At 44.0% G+C, this 8,357-nt stretch overlaps 1 protein-coding gene across 1 annotated transcript in view; it reads right to left on the reverse strand.

Moving 5' to 3' along the window:
• Window positions 1–4,570, reverse strand: part of LOC119177999 (uncharacterized) — a 37,470-nt gene extending 32,900 nt beyond the window's left edge. The window contains exon 1 of the mRNA XM_037429171.2: window positions 4,374–4,570. The gene's annotated coding sequence lies outside the window, so the exon portion shown is untranslated. The remainder of the gene's footprint in view (window positions 1–4,373) is intronic.
• Between the last annotated feature and the right edge of the window lie 3,787 nt (window positions 4,571–8,357).

Genomic DNA, 8,357 nt, shown 5'->3' on the forward strand with positions numbered 1-8,357 from the left:
AGATACGATGCGATGAGCTCGAGGTGGTAGAGAGACGGAATGGAAAAGGAAGATAACGGTGTGAAGAGATAGCAATGAGAGTCGATGAGATGATGGCTGAGGCAGAGATGATATGACGAGGAATGAAAATTAGAGATGGGAAACGAGGAAGCGAGTGATTGCGGGACGTTATGAAAGAAGATTAAGATGGAAATCGCCGAGAGAGGCAACGAAGACGACGAAGATGGTAAAGACCGACCACATGGACCATTCGTGAGACGAACTTCACTTCTTTTACTTACACGAGCTTTGCGGGAAGGAATGCGGCATATTGAGACATTGCGCGGTTTTAATAATTAATGACTTTATCATTTGTGTCGTCCTGCGTTTACTTCGTATCGCCGCACCATTGTATTGTCAAAGTTATTTCCCTTATGTATCCTGCGTCGCATGTCGCGAGTGTGTAAATCATGTGTTATAATTTTGTGTAATGGTTGATGTATGCGGGTCTACGATGTTTGCAGATAGTATTAAATTACATGAATCAGTAAACAGAAACAGGTCGTAGCGTCTCTTACTTCCCGCCCCCAGCATGAATTCCTGTATGTGAGAAGTGATTGAGACACATAGCCAAGAGGGAACCGGATAGAAAAAGAGTTGAGTGGTCTTCCCTCTCTTTGGTAATCAGTGGCTTAGCGGGGAACGTCTCACCCCCTTAGTTGGTACCATGGCACTTCATTTGGTCCTGATCTAAGGCTGAGAGTGCAGTGTATGCATTGAGCGGTTGGTGCGAGCTTGTAGCTCCTGGGCAGCTGTGGTTAGATGTGCTCATCGTAGCATTCGGCCCCATCGGCGTCACAACTCCAGCAGCAGCCAGCGTCGCCATCTGTCGTGGCAACACGCCCGGCGTCTCCCGCACAGCAGTCAACGACGCTGCTGTAGGCGGTGTTAGCACTCTATACTCGTGTGGCGGGCACGTCCTGACCCGTGTTTACGAGAAGTCGAAGCGCTCACCGGTAACTGTGGTGGTGCAGAGAGTCCTTAGATGTTCCTGAATCACGTATCACACACAACATTCAGCACATCGTAGGAAAAATGATGAAAAGATGAAAAATCGCGGAACATGCGGAGCCAGACGCTAAGCGTGGTCCACAGCGTCCACCAACTGTCACAGTTGTTGTTTCGTGTTTGATTATGACATTGCAAGTGTCGACTATGTCATCGCCTCCTTGTTGAATTCCACGACACGTGAGGTTAATTTTTTTTTATTCAACTGTTCTTGAGACGCGCTCTGATTAGCACCCATTTCTGTACCCATTGGCGATGTGAAACGCAGGGCAAGAAAGGCTTCGAACGCTAAATGCCGCAGGAATTGCAGACGAGTCACCACACGCATATATATTTTTCATATATATACGTAAGGTGACTCCTCTGCGCCTCCTGTGGCATGTGGCGTGTAAAGCATTACTTGTCTGGCGTTCCACATCGCCAGTGGATACAGAAATGGGCGACTAACTATGGCGCATCTAAAAAACAGTGGAATCGAAATATTGGAGTGTAGTTTTGAAGTGCGCCCTTCGCGCTATCTTGCGTTTGGTACATAGCACGCCGGAGCGCCTCCGAGATCTGCTGACCACCAGCGGTAAATGCTCGCCGTTAGCATTCCGAATAACAAATGGCACGTGGCACAGCTGTGTATCGCGGCAGCCTGCAGCACGAGGGTCTCAAGTTCGTATACCAGTGGCAGGCCTCGAAACATTTCTTCTGAATAATTGTTAGATGCGGAGCAGTTTAGCATCGAGCTCAATCGGGTGTGCGGTGTGACAACCTTTACTGCGTGTGCGCGTCCGCTCCCTTCTCTCACCTTTAAACACCACGGAGGGAGCGTCTGCTAACCTACGCTCGCTCCCCCCTCTCCCCTCTAGGCGTTTCTCCCCGTGGCGAAAACAACCCCATAGCGCATGCGCGTCACCCTCTCTCTCTGCTGCTATGCATCCCCTCATGCCTCGCAACATCAACGCAAGCAGCGTCTGCTAGCAAGTTTCCGACTACTGGCTCTAAACAACCGTTCACTGGCCACCCCGCAAAAATAGGCACTACATCTTGATCTCCATAGTAGTATGGTATCGTATGAAGAACTTTGGTGCTGCTGGGAGATTTCTCCTGTGCGTTGTCGAACAATAAAAATTCGCAGCGTGTGCGTTAACTAAAAGTTAACAGTGGGTCTCTGTGTACAATTGAAGTCTTCTGTCGTTCATTACCCCTTAGCAGCGACTAGCATGTTCCAGTAGATAACTCCGGTCCGTCGCTGCGGGCTTTGCGCCTCCCTAACTTTCTGCCCTGCGCAATTACGCGATGAGCGCCCGCGTCTACGTCACTGGAGTTAGCGTCCGCTGCTTCGCATCTACGCACGGTGTGCTTTAGCGGGAGATGGTGTAATTTTCCTCTATGATTTTTATTTATCCTTACATGCATATTCGGTACATGGCGGCGGCAGCGGCGCCGTCATGTACCGGATTCACCTAGAGTGTCCATTCACCTAGTGTCCAAATTCACCTAGAGTGTACATATGATGGCTATCGCAATAACATGAATGTCATGTATGACGTGAGTCACGTAGAAGCGTACGCATTTGGGCTGGTTGGTTCATGTTCACAGAAGTTAAAAAACAGCGCTAAAAAGACGCGATGAGCGCCCGCGTATGCTGTCTGAATGCTGACTGAAGAAATAAATGTATGCTGACTGAAATGTATGCTGACTGAAGAAATAAACATATTTGGTTGCTAGTCAGCGCCCTGTCCTGTTGTCCTTTCTTTTCTTGTCTCGTCTTTTTAGCGCTGTTTTTTAACTTCTGTGAGTCACGTGCTACGCTCATGGTGTGCTTGCGGCCTTTTCACTCCCTTTAATATGCGCCAAAACTAAAATTGCTTGATGTTAGTGTACGCCGAACATAAATGACAGCTGTTAACATCAAAGTCTTGACGTGGACGTCATATATACGGCGTAATGCCACACTCATGGAGAGCTTGCGGCCAGATCGCAAGCTTGATATACACCGAAAATGATATTGCGTGCGGTTGTTGTGTGAATGACATAAAATAGATGTGGCACCATTAAAATCATGACATGCATGCGATCTGCGGCATTGCTTACTTTCCCCGCTCATGGTATGTTCACCGCCCTTTCATTTCATATACACCGAAATTGGTTTTGCATGACTTGACAGTACGAAAACTTTACGTGGCAGTTGTTAACATGACAACCATGATATTCATATCGTGTATGACATATTTACATGGGACTGTCTTCGTTCGCTTCTGGTTGATGTGTTAACAGGGTATATGCCGAAATCGGTATAGCACTCGAGTTTGTGACGAACATCAACGACATCTAATGCGTTGTATTTACGGGAATACACAGCTGTGAGTGCTCGTTTTTGTGAAGAATGTTTTGACAAGTGGTCCTTTGAAAGCAAATACTGGTGGCTATTTTTAAGGTACCCTGGTACGTCTTTGATGTGTCTTTCATGTGCGTCTTTTCAACGTCACTCCAACAGCTGCCACATAGTTCTAACTAAGGGTAAATGCGCGAATGTGGTATCTTGCCTAAATGTAACAACTTTATCTTGAACCCTGCATTAACGAAAGGAAACTCCTCTTATAACGAAGCCTCTTCTGTGGTTTTCAGGTGTAACTGGATAAGTGCGCCCGCAAGGTGAGCGGATTCAGTCACGCACTCAGCTTTACAGATGCACATAACATTATAGCTATTAATATCGCTGTTCTGCGTAATTTGCTGTCCTGTACGATCAGCGACAGAGAGATGGTGAGGTTGAAAAGCAATAAATCTTGCGATGTGTGTTAGACCATATTTTATGAAACTTAAAATTCGTATAATGTTTGTAGCGAAACCGCATGTTATTATCACTTTATCTGTTTTTCTGTTCTTTTTCATTTTATTTCGCCTCACTTGACTCCGAATGATTGCTATCACCATCGCTGAGCGGCTGCCTTTCTAGTAGTTTCAGTGAATGGTCATGATCAGGACTCTAAGTGCAACTTCAATCTAAGCAGAAAAAATAAGCAAAAACAGATACAGGCACATTTGCTACCGAACGTACCACGATAGAGATGCAAGACACATATAAGAAAGTACCCAAGGTGCTTCTGTCATCGTTACTGTACAGCTTATGTATAAGTGCTGATTCCATGATTTCATAAGCTCTTAAAGGGCCAATGAGAAATTTTCGAGCAAAAAAACAAGACAAAAACGGGATAGACACGATGGGTGATGTATCTCTTGTTCTTGTAGATGTCTTATTTTCGTGCTCAAAATTATTTGTCATTAGCCTTGCACCATCTCGCTGAATTTCAAAATTCGTTCAGCCATCTTACCGGGCGAGTACTGCGTGCTTTGACAGTGCTGCACGGCTTGGGAACTCTCTTCGTCGCTGCCTGCGTGATAGTCGATGACAGCCCAGCCACAGGATCAAGCTCGGTGACACGTCGCTCCAGCGGCTCACTGCTTCCCACATCGTCGTCGCTTGCGGGAGGGCTGTTTTTTGATCGCCTAGAAGGTTGCGATTTCGGCAGCGAACGCAACAAAGGCGGATCCATATGGGCGTTCTTGTTCACCTTCTCTTGTGGCTCATACCCACCGTAGGGGATTGTCCAAGAAGAAGAAGAGCCTGGAAACTGTGGCACACACCAATGCGGGGGGATTGACCAAATACCAAGTAGTTCTAAAAATACTTTTATTTTGATAGTTTACGGTTTTTAGAGAATTTGAATGAGAAAGGAAATCAAATATTCGATTGATTGATTGATTGATTGACATTTGGGGTTTAACGTCCCAAAACCACCATATGATTATGAGAGACGCTGTAGTGGAGGGCTCCGGAAATTTTGACCCCCTGGGGATCTTCAACGTGCACCAAAATCTGAGAACAATGGGCCTGCAACATTTCCGCCTCCATCGGAAATGCAGCCGCCGCAGCCGGGATTATATCCCACGACCTGCGGGTCAGCAGCCGAGTACCTTAGCCACTAGACCACCGCGGTGGGGCATGAAATATTCAAAATGAACAAAATGAGTTACGAATATACGGATGAAGCAGGTAGTTTCAGAAACAATATTTAAATAATTAATAAATAAAGCGGTTTAAATACAAGTAATTTAGAAGTAATAATTGGTTCTACCGTCTGAATCCCTTTGAACCTCTAATAAACTCATGTAATCCACAGCAACATTCCCGTCACTGAACCTTAGGGACAAAGACCCCAAAGAAAGTACATTTGGAGCCGATTTTCTTTATCCTCATCTCGAAGGCGCGTTTTTTTTCTTGAACCCTTACAAGTGTAACATATTACTCGCGATGACTAATCTATTCATTTTCAATCATTTTTCTCGGCAAGTGAATTAGTTTATAAGCAAGGCCTTCGCGCAAGCCAAGATGTTGAATAACCAACCAGGTGGATTATCTCGAAACTTTCATTGGTTGTATCAGAGAGGCCGACTGTCGTGTGCAGTGGATGTCCTGTAGAGGCGACGATTCAGTGAGACCTTTGGTAGTTAATAGGGGTTACAACGCAAGCAAGAAAAGCGTACGGAAGCGAGCAACTCAAGTCAAAGAGAGACAACATGAGCAGTCGTGTTGTCCTTCTTTGCTTCCCGTGCCTTGCCTTCTATACGCTTTTCTTCCAGTACTTTTGTGCTTGCGCTGCAACGCCTATTGAGTAAAATTCAAATAATTAGCCCAAATAGCCGTTCTTCTTAGATGGTATACGCCTTACGTGCGGGATGCGAAGTGTTGCCGCAATACACACAATTTATTTCCTTGTAAAGTTTCCAGACAAAGAGTATAGAGGCCGTGTATCTGTGGCACCCACACGCTGGGGCATCGAATGAGAACAGGTTAGTTGTAAGGGAAAGACTTAAATTTTATTACCTTAAAGTGATGATCGAAAATATAAAAAGAAAAAATAAATACTGAGAATGCATAAAAAGAAACTGCGAATATAAAAATAAAGCGGATGATCTCAACCAACAAATAAAGCAATTTTAAAAACCACGAGATTGTGGGTAGCGATTTATTCTACAGCCTTGAAATTATTTTAAGGTTTAAATGAATTCCTGAAATGCATCGCCAACTTTCCCGTCGCTGTATCCTAGGAACAAAGCCCCCAAATGAAGTACGTATGGCGTTTGTTTCTAGTGTAAAGGGACGAAAGACGGCATCAAAGTGAAGTATCTTTAAAAAAATTAAATAGTGATTTGTGGTTTCGTGGACTCTAAAAGACAAACAGATAAAAGTGACCAGACCATCTTTGTGCAAAAAAAAATTCCGATACGAGGTTTGTCACGCCATGATGTTCAGATCCATTCTCATCGGATCTCACGAAACACGTAGAATTAAGGGTAGATCTATACAAAACAAAATACATGTCACTCGTACTGTCCTTCAGTACTGTTATATACATCGAAAACACCTTGCAATGGTACAGGTGGACGTTGCAAAAGCCTCCGATCGTGTTAGCCGTTCGTTTCTTTTCTCTCTTCTGGAACATGTCAATGTTGACAACGTTATGCTTAAAGGCGTTAAACTATGCTATAATGAATCTTCGACACGTATTTTTGTTGGTGTTCAGCTGTCGAAACCAGTTTTGAGTTGTTCCTCTGTAAAGCAGGGATGCCCCATGTCCCCACTTTGGCATGCTCTTAATCTAGAGGTACTGTGCTTAGGTATATTACGATCAAGTAGTATTCGTGGCTTTCATTACGAAGTGTAATGAAAGTATTAGCTTATGCAGATGACGCTGCAGTCTTCTAGATAAACTAAGCATAAAAAATGTGACATCTGCAATAGAAACATTCAGCATAGTATCAGGAGCTCGTTTTAGCGCCTCGAAGAATTTAGGATTATGGTGTGGCTCGTGAGGTAACACTTAGTTAATATGCAGGAATTAATTGGACGAAAACTCCACCAACGGACCTCGGTGTACCGTTAGGTGCGTGTAGATTCAGTGCGAATTAATAGAAGAAGCGCATCTCTAAACTTGAACGACAAGCTCATACATTTGTTCCCCATCGCCTATCAATATTTGGGAGAGCTGAAGCTTGTAATAGTTTTCCAGAAGCAAAACTTTACTACGTATGCAAAGTTGCCCATTTTTGCAAGATGTTATGTGCAACAATTTTATCAGATTTTTGCAACTTTCATATGATCTACTTTTGAGCCCATGCGTCGTGACAACATTTTCAGGCCAGTTACTGCTAGTGGATTTGGACTAGAACATCTATATCTATGCCAAACAGTTTCTTGCTTTCCTTTCACCCTCACAATTCACATCCCATAATTTGTTTATTCTCGCAGGTTACTTTCGTCAATTGCTTCCCTGACCTGGTCATTTCTTCAAAGATTTCCGCACGCCCGTGTTTGTGGGATTGGTGCGAGAAGTTTATTCTGCAGTTAGGTTCCTTAAAGCTCGCTTTTTTATAGAATACTTGTACACAGTGCCTCGCAAAGTAGTATACACTGATTTATTGCCTATGTTTTTTTTTCACCTCCCTTGTACCATTCATTGTACTCTGATCTGCCAGGTCATGATGTGTTGAAACGACTGTGCAAAGTGTATGTCTCTCCAAATTCAACATTTTTTATGAACTACATACTGAAACGCTTCTCGTTAAAACACGGTTAAAAGGAAAATATATTTTTGTTTTATGTGTTAGCTGCCGCCTGTGTGATGTGCCGCAGACAATAGAACACCGCTTTGTTAGTTGCAAAGATGCTATCTTGTTCTGGGATGTCCTCCAGCGGACTCCAAAGAAACATATTTAAAATAATTCCTGCACTATACGCTATCTTTTGCCAACATCACTTGATGAAGTCACATACCAAAGGCATGCTTTTTGGTATGTTTTCGCCGTGGGTATGCACAGCCTATGGAAGACGCGTGTTCAAGACCGCAGCGCAGAACCCACCATTTCTTCGAGCTCACATTTTATTAGAATGACTATTAACCTAAAATGCATTTACGGAGAAATGGACTTCAAGCCGGACTAGTACCACATCTTGGGGAGTTGTTTGGTGTCGCCACCTTATTTGTAAAACGCAATTTGACGAACTCTCGCTGCTCAACTGAACTTCGTTACTTGTCGTGTGTTTCTTTAGTAACTCTAGAACACTTTAGTAGCAGCTGTGATTGTACTTGAGTTTCATACTATAGGAGTCATTTCATGTTCATTCTAACACACATTGTAATAAATACCATAAGAAAGCTACGGTGGTCTAGCGGCAAAGGTACCCGACTGCTAACTTGCCAGTCGCGAAATCGAACCCTGGCTGCGGCGGCTGCATTTTCGATGGAGGCGAAAAT

Source organism: Rhipicephalus microplus, chromosome 1, assembly GCF_043290135.1.
Source record: "Rhipicephalus microplus isolate Deutch F79 chromosome 1, USDA_Rmic, whole genome shotgun sequence".
Taxonomy (NCBI): Eukaryota; Metazoa; Arthropoda; class Arachnida; order Ixodida; family Ixodidae; genus Rhipicephalus; species Rhipicephalus microplus.